This window comes from Lutjanus erythropterus, chromosome 6, assembly GCF_056507025.1.
Source record: "Lutjanus erythropterus isolate fLutEry1 chromosome 6, fLutEry1.hap2, whole genome shotgun sequence".
Classification (NCBI taxonomy): Eukaryota; Metazoa; Chordata; class Actinopteri; order Lutjaniformes; family Lutjanidae; genus Lutjanus; species Lutjanus erythropterus.
In genome coordinates, this window is record NC_139322.1 from 10,162,959 (window position 1) to 10,174,996 (window position 12,038).

General features: G+C 38.4%; 1 protein-coding gene across 1 annotated transcript in view; it reads left to right on the top strand.

The window, feature by feature from the left end:
• iqsec2b (IQ motif and Sec7 domain ArfGEF 2b) overlaps positions 1 to 12,038 on the top strand; it is a 55,963-nt gene that overhangs the window by 24,872 nt on the left and 19,053 nt on the right. The gene's annotated exons all lie outside the window — the stretch shown is intronic.

Here is a 12,038-nt window from a genome sequence, read left to right on the forward strand (position 1 = left end):
ACAACAAACTTTGCATCTCTTTAGGTGGAGAGAGATGTTTTGAAGCTTGTTGTTAGCCTAGCTAGTGTGAGTTTTTCTGTGACCCAGCAGCTCAGAGCGGAGCAGGTGAAATCCTGTTGCAGCCACTGACAGCAGCACATAGCTGCTTTAAAAAATATAACCAGCACCATATTGGTTGAGATCGTACAGTCTATGGTTCAGACGTCTCAAAGTAGCTTGAAGATTTGTGCGTAAGTTTTATTTATCATATCACAGACGTGCCATTCTGATTTGTAGACAGACTTTTGCGGACCATAGATAAATTCAACAGGGCTGCATCTGTAGCCACTAGTTGAATGGACCTGTCCTACACTGTCACCATGGAACTTGGAGGTTATAATAGCAGATGGAAGAAAAGGAAATGTATCTACAAGTGCTGCTTTTGAGGAGACTAAACCTCCGCCCTTATGGAAGCATCTAGAACTCAGCCTTTAAGGGTCTAAAAACAATCGTCTGTGCCTTTCAGACAACTCTCGCTTGTAGGTGGTGAAGGTCATTAAGAGGAGCACCAGCAGTCTTAAGGCACAGCTTGACAATTGTTACCAGTGTGGTCCTATTTTTAAAGCCAAGACTGCCAAACCAGCAGGGCGCTGTGATAGTTCACTTGGTAGCATTGTCCCCTTACTCTCTCTCTCTCTGCCCTTTCCTGTCTATCTCCAGATTTACCAGGAAAAAAAGTCACAAAAGCCCCTAAAATATACATATGTATATTTATAAAATGACTGCCAAACCAACAAATCATATAAAAGAAAGGACAGACTTAATAAAATAATAATAATAATACATTTTCATCAGTGTTATGTCCAAGTTAAAACTTCCTTAAAAAGAACAACAGTTGATTTGCTTAATTTTACATGTAGCATCTGTATTTGCATCAAAGTCGGGCTTCTCGTCCAGGAAACTTCCCAAACACTGTTGTTGTACAGTTGTTATGTCTCTTAAAATTTAATATCCGAGTACATTGCAGCCAAAGAAAGGCAGGATTTCAAGTAAACGTACAAACACTGGTGGATTCAGTGGGGAGGTAGAGGGGGCGATCAGCCTCACTACTGCCACCGTTTTTTAAAGAATGCCCTCTTCGATGCCTCTATGGTAGATAAAACATAATAAAGTGCTCTCTAGATTGGCCCAGTGTCCAAGACAATATGTGCCCTACAGCACACCCCTCCAGTGGACAAAATGCTATAAATTGCCCTCAAGTTTGCCCTTCCAGTGGAAATAACATGATAAGTCCTTGAGGATGCCCTTTCACCGTACAAAACGTGGTTAAATGCATCACAACAAAGAGCTTGTGCTTCTGTATTTGAAATGCTTTAATACATTATTTAGTAAGTTAGTTTATTCTCAAATAAGACACTTTTTTCACACGTTAAATCAGTTGCTTGGACATTTACCCACCACACTGCATTTATATTTATCACTCTTTAAAATGGCATAAAATGCTAAAGCCCAGTCTTACTGTAATCTAAAACAACTAGTGCGTCACTGTGGCCGGACTGTTCAGCTCCCCCATTTCAATGCATTTTCAATTGGCTGTTCACTCCAAGATACTCTGATTGGCCACTTCAAATCTATAAGGTGGGAAAGAGCTCGTCTGTTTAATGTGCCTAAAAATATCAGTTTGTATAGTATTTTCAAATTACAGATCGCTTGTATTTTAATTGAAGTACATCAGGTTTGAGGTTGCACGAGGGAGCTGCTTTGGTCCATTATTCTCACTACACATGCTGCTACTTGGTGACATCATTAGGAAGCACAGTGTATGTTTCTATAGTTATGCAGATGACACACAACTGTACATCTCTGCTGAATCACATGATGCTGCAGCTATAAATTCCATTACAACTTGTCTTTTGGTAATAACAGAAATGGATGAGGATTTTTTTAAGTCAGTGAGGACAAACTGAAATCCTACTAACTGTCCCTATAACAAAAAGAAGAATGATAATCTGGATTACATGAACAAAGTGATGCAAACATCTTTTTTCCTCCCTATAAATATACCTAAAGCACAACCAGTTATAAATCAAAAAGATGCAGAAAAACTGAATCATTCCTTTAGTTCAAGACCACTTGATTACTGCAACACGCTTGTTACTTGTCTAACCAAAAAACGACTGAGAGACTTCAGCTCATCCAAAACTCTGCTCGGCTATTAACCAGAATCAAAAGGCGAGGACACATTAGTCCAGTTTTACCTGCTCTGCACTGGTTTCCTGCAACATTTAGAATTGATTTTAAGGTCCTCCCATACATACAAAACCCTTAATGGGAAAGGACCAAGCTACATTGCTGACTCCCTTGTGTATTATTATTATATATTTTATAAAGCTAAAAACATTTCTCTTCACTTTAGCCTTTAACTAGCTTCGACTTTCCTGACACAGACCTGAGACTCTGCTTTTCATTTTGCTTCACACTTACTCACTGCTGTACTTCACTGATTTTATGCTTTCTATATATTCTATTTTACCTTTAATTATTATCATTATCTCAATGGGTTTTACTTTCCATTTTATGTTATGCATTTTATTTTTATGTTTATTCCATCTTACTTCTAATAGTATTATTTAGTGGATTTTATCCATGTGAAGATGCATTCTACTCCTTTTTAATCTTATCTTATTTTTACACATGGATTTTATTCTTCATCTCATTTTTTATTAATTGCGGCATCATTGTCCTGTTTTCATGTTCATTCTATGTCCTTTTTATGTGAAGCAAGTAATAACTTTGTTGAAAAAGGGCTGCATTTCATGAATGAAAGAGGGTATACAAATAAAGTTTATCATCATCATTATTATTGTTATTATTATAATTATTACAGTTATTATCATTATGCATTTGATTTTATAAGATAAGATTGATGTTGCAGGTATTTGAAATATGTAACAAGATACCTATCGGTGTATTTTCCAACAACATTTTCCAACTAAAAGCTGTGTCATCCATCTCAGCAACACGCTACCCATAGGCCCTTATTTGCACCTGCATTCATGTGTCTCCCCTTTTTTCAATAAATGAAAGCACTTGTCTTGTGATTGTCTGTTTCTATCAGCCGTGACGTCTTTTTGTTTGGTTTGGTTGTTGTGTAATAAAGTGACTGTGCATGTGTCAGTGATCCGGCTCAGGGAGGGTGGAGGGAGGGAGAAGAGCTGGGCAGGGTGAGGGAAGTTCATTGCTGTCAAAAGACTGTCAAGAATGTAGCCTGTACAGCTTTTCTGGGCGAGCAAGACCCAATGTGAAAGTGTGTGTGTCTGTGTGTGTGTGTGTGTGTGTGTGTGTGAAGGAGTGTGAAGAGTGAGAGAGAGAGAGAGAGAGAGAGAGAGAGAGAGAGAGAGAGAGAGAGAGAGACAGAGAGGGTGTGTGTATTATTACGCTGCTCCAGTCAGTGTGGGACCTTTTCTCTGACAGTAGCAGCATGGTAAGAACTCAGCTTTGTTCACTTTAATTTCACCTCTAAAACTGTCACAAAAGAGTGTTTAGTGAAAGATGATGTTGCTTATTACGCCGCAGAGACGTGTTTTGTACTCTAGATCGCCAGTTTGAGTGCTGTGCGTTGGTAAAATGAAAGTTAAAGGCAGGTACACTGATTAACACGAAAGATAAACAGTGCTTTTTAGTTGCACAACATGTCATTTGTTTTTAAAAGAAAAGAGACAGACATCCACAGAAGGAGACGGGGTGATAAACGGGCCTGTGTGTACGTGTCGTTCAGATGACAGATCTCATACCTCTTCACAGTCTGGATAATCTGCCTGTCAGTGGTGTCACTCTTGGGGAAACGCTTACACAGCAAACTAACATAATTGCTTCCTGAAACTTAAACTCTCAAGTTAAACTCACTCATCTCAACCATTATTTTGTCACTCAGGCATCATCAGTGTTTTATCAAGTCAAACACCTACAAATTGCAGTCATTGCACAGGATACTTTCTTCTGTACTCAAGTAGAAGTAAAGTTACATTACTGGGGCCTCATCTATAAAAATGTTCTTAGATTTGTGCTCGAACTTAGTCTTCAAGATCATTTCTGACAGTTTGAAGATTCTGAGGATTAAAAAATTTGCTTCAGCAGGTTGTGAGAGGTGATCTATGAATCTCAAATGCACGTAAAGTTTTACGACACCTGCTTTACAACCAGTGATCTCCCCTTATGTAATGACCACACATATGAGGGTTTAATTAGAATTAACAGTTGACCAAAAGAGATAAAAAGTAAACTTTTCAGAAGTCGAGATCTTGGCTGTGGTAGCCAGGCAACGTGTATTATTCTGTGGACTTCATAATGGGTTGACACACACACCCAAACACGAAGTTTGGGAGTGTGACACAGTTAATTCCTCACACCTTTAATTGATAATTTCTGTCACGCTGTTGCTGATGCAGAGTTCACCACAGGCTCGGACACATTTCTCAAACTACAAACTAAATACCCGTGCATAATCCAGCAGGAAAATCACTTTAATACAAATAAAACTACTATTGTTCAAAAATATGTAAGTAAAAGTACAAAGTTTTAGTTTTTTTTTTAACTGTTGATGTTTAAAGCAGAACCAATAGCAGGCATTCAATTGAAAGGGTTGTTTTGGGGTTTTGTCATCCACATGTAATCGTTCTAGGCTGCAGTTTAAGATTATTTTCAGTATCCGTTAATCAATTTGTTGTTTGGTCCTGAAAATGTCAGAAAAAGCCTAGATTAACATGTCTTAAAGCTTAAGGTGACATCTTCCAAATATTCACATTTGAGAAGCTGAAATCAGTGAATTTACTTTAATCGGTTATCAAAACAGTTGACGATGAACTTAATAGTTAATCCAGTGTTTCCCAAAACAGCGGATTTTCTGAGGAATCATTTTTTAAAAAGTGAAAACCACTGCGACCCATTTTACAATCGGCCCTATCAGTAAATCTTTTGAAACTGACCAGTTTTACTGCCATTTCTGTATCAACTTGTAGTTTCCTGACACATTATTGAAAATGTACACATGTCAAATACTTTATAAATGAGAAATGGATATCTTTAGGCTGAGTTGGCAGACCATCATATTGTTTTTATTCATTCTCATCACGAAAACAATACAAGACATTTTAGCTTCTTCATAAATGAGACAAAATAAGTTCATTTAGGCAGAATTAACAGGCTCTCATTTTGTCCTCTCATCAATAAAGCTACATACACATTTTAAATATTTAGTCTGTGGAATTTCTTCCATAATTTTTAATTCTCATGAAAAGTTTGGATATTATTTCAAGTTGCACTCAATTATGATTTTAAAAGTAACAAAGTAGATTAAATATTGTATTGCATACTTAAGTTCAATTACAGACTTAAAGAAGTACCCCCCCAAAAAGACCTAATTAGAGTCATCTGAGTAGTTTTAATTAGTTTCTTCCACCCTGGTTCCTTCAGCCAAACTTCCATAACTATACCATTTAAAGTAAATACAAACTCCGGCTTCCTGTCTGTCGCACATCTCAATTACAGTTTAGTTTAATTTACAGATGAAATGTGCAGCCATCTAATTTTTTAAATGCACAAGTACAATTTAAAACAGCTTTCAAAGTGATCGTTTTTATCTCTGCAGTGTTATTCTTGTGGATTCTCTTGTCTATTGTAAATCTGTTTATTTACTTTGTGTGCTTCTATGAATGTCTTCTAGTGTGGGCAGTTGTGTTCTTTTATGTCTGATCTTGTTTTTCCTTTTCCAGTCATTTATCATATTTTACTCTCCTTTCTAATGGGTTTTGTTACGCGCTGGAGAACGCCCTGATCAAACCCCTCTCAATTTTCTCCTTTTTTTTTTTTGCATCTCTCCGCCACATTTTTTCTGTTTATGTATTTCTTAAGTTGTATTTGTGAAGAACTAAACCAAATCAAATCAAATTAGTTACAATAACAAACATGTCTACAATGTTTGTCATGTTAGTTTGGATGCCATTTAGGAGGATTTGTCATCCACAATGCAGGTCTGTCGTCAGCACTTTGAAATGTGAGCATGAGCTCTGTGGAAGCCAAATCAGCTGTACCCAATCTGGACGTGGATCAGTTAAAAAACATCAGAAGTGTTCGGTCTTAGAAAGAATGGGAGCCAGATACAGAAAAGTCTTTTTTTGAACTGAAAGTTTACATTATTTTGTCTGCCTGTCTGTATATACAAGGCTTATCTCCCCAGTCTTTCTTGCTTCAGTGCCAGGGATTATCTGATAAATTTATGCTTACAAAATCTCTCTGCAGCCCTGCAGACAATACGGTGGCAAGAGGATCTTATCTCTTAATTCACTACCTGGATTCAGCATCCTTCTGACAAAATCTTGTTTGAGCCCTGGACTGGAGGGTCACAGAAAGAAGTGAACAGTGTGTGAGTGTGTGAATGAGCGACGGGAAGCTCACAGCTTGAGACGGTGAAGTGGCAGAAGAGTGTTGGCGGTGGAGGAATGCTCCAGTGTGACCCATGAATGATGTGATTGTTTCGTTTCGGTTTGTCCAGTTGAAAGAATGAGATCACATGTGACAGAGAGAATACAGATCACTGATTTATTCTCATGATGGAAAACATTGACTAACGCTGTGGGTTTTCAACTCTTTAAAGGGACAGTTCACCCCAAAATCAAAACAAGCACACTTTATTCCTCTTAGAGTTTTTGACATATCAGCCGTAGAGATGTCTGCCTTCTCTCGAATATAATAGAACGAGATGGCACTTGTCCATGAGTACATGCACGCTTCCCTCTGCATAATGAGACGGTTGGCAAGTATAGTATGGAAGAAAGAAAATAGTTCCTACGAGAGGTGCGCCCCGAAGAGCAAAGATTTGAACCATCAGCAGGAGACCCTTCAGTCGACTGAGATTCTTCAAGTTGAGCAGCCAATGATTTTTTCCTTTGTCAGTCAGTGTGCATTACAAAACAGATAAAATACACAGGGATAACTTTTCAATGAGGAATTAAAAGTAAGTGGAATCATTATTAACTCACTCTTCCCAAGAGTCTACAATAATGATAAAACAATCACTTTCTTGCAATGATATAGTGCTGATCATGTTACATGCCGCAGTAAAACTGGTCTAGGAGCCGCCACTGAGAGAAGGTGAAACAAGTGGTTGGAAGCAGAGAAGAGTGATAATAGAGGGCAGGTGACACGCTGTCAGCCACTGCAGCACGTCACCTGCACGCTCTGCAGCATGCTGGGATTTTACACCCGACACCTGAGCTATGAGCGTGAAAAGACACACTTTTTTTGTCTCTGACTGTGTGGAAATCTGACGTTTTCACATTACAGATCAACAGAACAGGCAACGGAACATGAGTCTCACTGGTAAAACATATGCATGTAGGCTGATATATTTATTATATATTTATTATATATTTCCTCAGAGGTCAGAAGTCAGGGCTGGGAGTGACGTCATAGTCGAGTTGACCACATTCCAGTACAAGTTGGAAAAGAACATTTTTACACTTGATACAAGACATTGCGAGGTATTTTGTGCATACAAAACGCCCTAGCAGCATGCCCAGAGCACTGTGACTGATTTAATGAGACACAAGAGACAGAATGGTGATAATGATCATCTTTCTCTAACGTTGATGCACAGAGCAGCCATCTTGGATTTTTAGGTCAGGCTTGGCGAGGTTCTTCTTGCTTCCCAGGTCAGAAATTGGACTTCAGGGGGAGTTCCTGTTGAAATGTTCAACTGTGAACTCGAAAATTCCAACCAGTTAAAATGGGAGGCACCATTAAGAGAAGAGTCTTTGTATTGAACAGCCAAGTCTGATTAGACTGACAAAAGTGTGGGTTCAGCACAGCCTTAGTTCCTACATGAAACCGCTCACAAGAAGGTCTGTAGATTATTTTGAGTAACAGCTTCGTGATTTCTGGGAAGAGACATTGCTGTTGACTTTTTCAAATGTATTGTGTGCCATCTAGTTCCATTATATTTGAGAGAAGGCAGACATCTCTATGGCCAATGTCTCCAAAACTCTGCAGCTCACACAAAAACAGTCTAGATGATGATGATTAATGATTTCCTTTTATTTTCTTGTCATGCACAAAAAGTGCCCAGCCCTCTTTGGTTCATAAGACACCAAATACAGTTGGAGTGTTCGAACATTTTCCTTTCAAGACAAAATTAGAGTCCATTTTATAGCTCAGACTTAATCAGAATATTCTGCCTCATCTCTGAAGCTTGACAAATAAAATATGCTACGAAAAGGGTTCCCTTTCTAAAGCGCAATTCAAGTTTATCATACTCATCCAGCCAATAAATAGAGGACATTTCAGTAAAAAGTGCATCCCTGTGGCAGGGGGGCTGGAGCCTATCCCAGCTGACACTGGGCAAGAGGCGGGGTACACCCAGGACAAGTTGCCAGTTCATCGCATATAGAGCCATTCATGCTCACATTCAATTTAGAGTTATCAATTAAGCCATTATGCTGCGTATCTTTGGACTGTGGGAGGAAGCCAGAATACCCAGAAAGAACCCACATGGACACGAGGAGAACATGCAAACTCTGCACAGAAAGGCCCTGCATGACAGCAGGACAGCAAAACAAAACTTCATTAACTTCATTCACAGTGTCACCAAGCTCACACAACAAACAGAGGGTGTCCTCCTTCTGGAGTGGCATTAAACCTGCCAGTCTCTAAGACAAATGGTACCATTCCTGAGCATCTGAGCTAGATGGACAAATAGCATGGCACTGACAGCAGCACATCAGCAAAGTATTTAGCTTGGATCTTGCTGTAGGCCTTTAGTCTCCTTTTACTATTTGTAATCCACATTTGGGTGACACTTCGGGCTATTTAAAGTAGCTGATAAGCTTTGGAACAAATGGCAGAAGAGCTGAACATGAAGAGATTAGAGATAACGACACTGAGTGGACGCTCAGGTGGAAACGAGTCAACAGACAGGTCGATGCAATTATTGGCATCTCCGTGGCAGGCAGCAGAGAGGTTAATCCCCACAGCCTCCATGTCATGCTGCGGGTTCGATGGCACAGTCAGACCCACTGCTGCTCTTTCACACAAACACACACACGCATATAAACACACACACACTGTCTGCACATGAATATTAAATGAGTGAGGGACAGGAGGCAGGGGACTGCGTGCAGTTGACGTTGTACTTCACTGAATGCATTCGCTTTGCAGTCTCTGTCATCAGTTTCTGTCCACGTCTTTTTACTCCACTCTTTAACACTATCAGCGATCACTCTCCTGTTTATTAGATTCCAACCATCTGTTTCAGCTCCAATTAAACGGTTGGAGGTAGTGAAACTCCGAGCTGGTCTTTATGAGGGAGCCTCCAGAGAGAACCTCTCTCTCTGGCACTGTAACAGGAATACAGGGTTTCTTACATAAATAATGAGGTGCAGATGCCAGCTGCGATATGGCCACACTCATGTTTTATACAACAAACTTTTTTACTCGTATGTCATCCTCACCTCGTCTCTCACTGCATATTACCGCCCGCGGGCAAAAGCAAACGAAAAGTGTTGTTTAATGCATGCACACTCGGAGGTGGGCTGCAGGGCCTTGCAACAAAATCAATGGTGAAACGTAATTCATTTATTTTTATTTCAGATATTTTCACCGAACTTTTAGAGATTTTTAATAGGTGTCTGTTTCAACTTGAAAATGTTTCTCTGAATGCTCAGGGGAGGAAGTTCAGATCTGTGATACTTGCACAGGTCTTGCAGCAAAATCACTGCTGCACTCTAAAAATATTATTATCATAGAGATGTGTGATATAGATTTTTTTTTCAGCCGAATATGTTTGTATTTCAAATATCAGCTCTTATAACCTTTAGTTTATGCTCAGCTGAGCGTAAAAAAGGCTCAGATGTAGTGAGCAAAGATTAATGATTTAATATTCCAAATCTAACAGACATCACTATGACAACAAAAACAAAGAACAGTTCTGACTCTTCAGATGTTTATTTTATCTCGTATACTTTGGCTTTTACAGAACATTTTGCCAAAGAATCCAAATTAAACACTATGACATAATCTATCAAATCAGATATTATTATGGCTGATATTTATCAGCCAATATACACTAATATCAATCAGACATAGGCAAATAATGCTGGGTGGGCCACTGGATGCTGAATGCATCACAGTGATGTATAGTCAAGGTAAATAGCATCAAAAATAATTAAAGGTGACATATTAAATGCACACATTCATATACTATGCACGCATTCATTATCATATTATTATTAAAACAGGTCTAAAAAAAACTTTTTAACTTTAAAAAGTTAGTCTACAGGCTGCCTTAAATTTAAATTTGACTGAATTTGAAAAGATAAGTTGTAATTTTGTAATACTTCAATACATATAAACCTTTCTAGTCAAATAAACTAAGCATTTAACATTTATTGTTATTTATCAAGTTGTGTAAGGGGTTAGGGACTGAATTAAAGACTGACCTTCATCATTATTGTGAAAATTAACAACCATGACGTATCTTAAAGTGTATTTGAGGCACACAAAAATTTAAAATACATATTTTCCCCCTGGCCTGAAGTGCTATTTATGAATCTAGATAGTTCTGTTGTGAGCTGCAGAGTTTTGGAGATATCAGCTGGAAAGATGTCTGCCGTCTCTGAAATATATTGGGACTAAATGATGACACTCGGCTTGTCATAGATTCTGCTGCAAAAGGAAAATAGTTCCTCCATAAAACTGCTCACAACAAGGTCTGTGGATTATTTTGAGTAACCGGGTCATTATTTTTGGAAAGAGACACTGATTTTGAATTTTTCAAATGTATTTTTCTTTTTCTTTCTTTTTTTTTTGGTACCTTGAGTTCCACAAGGCCGAGTGCCATTTAGTCCTATTATACAGGAGAGAGTGACAGAGCGAGTAGAGCCACAGCAGAAAATACCGCTCACATATTTCATATCGTTTTCCTTCTTTATGAGAAGTGAACAGATGACAGCTTAAATTTTCTAAGGATTTGGAGGTCAAACTATGAATATTCAGAGACAGATTTATGAAACCAGTCTTGTGGATCCTCAACGTCGCCTTGAATGTATTTTAGGTTTCCGTGACTCAGTTGAATGAAAAATACCATCTGCTCCTGCTGATGTGCATGACAGGAAGTTACAATGAAGCTGAGCCCCTGCTTGTGTCTACCTGTTGGCACCATGCAGAGGCACTCATGTGCCTAGTTTCCATTCCTTAAAAGGAGCAGTTTTAAGCAGCTCTGAGGGAGACTGAATTTTCTGTTCTCACAGAGGACAGCATGTAAATAGGAACTAAAGTTAGATGATTAATTCAGGTTCCCATTTTTCGCAAACTAACAACTTCAGCCAATCCTTCTTCTTCTGCATAAATATGTTACGTTATTCTATCTGTTTTCATAACAAGACAAGTATTATGTAGACTGTCATTCACAACCTGTAGAGCATCTTCAACACCCACCTCAATGGTAATAACAGTCAATACATTGTCATGGCAACTACGCTTCTCATCCTAACAACTGCCTCATCGCCCACAAAGGTCCCACAGCAACCGTCACCAGGCAACCCCCTCCCTCTTCTCAGTTTCTCTATTTAAGGAGCAGAGGAGGAGGAATGATAAATGATGCACAGAGCAAAAATATATATATATATTTTTTTTTTCAAGAAGAGATGGAGTTATGCACAACAAGTTGTTAATCGTAACTAATTCACTCAAAATTATGGAAACAAGGCAGAGAATGTTAATTTTGTGATGAATTATCCGCAAGCAGTATAATGGAAGTTATTTCTACAGATGTGATGAAGAAAAATCCTGTAATTATAATGAGAAACCACCTCAAAATAATGAGTTATCATCTCAAAATAATTACTCAGATACTCTCAAATTAATGAGAAACTTCGATAAAGACTTATTTTGGGAAAGTTTTTCACTATTTTTGAGATACTAAGTCATCGTTTTCAGATATTAAAGTATTATTTTGGGATACTAACTCATTATTTTGGGATACTTAGTCATTATTTCAGCATACTAAC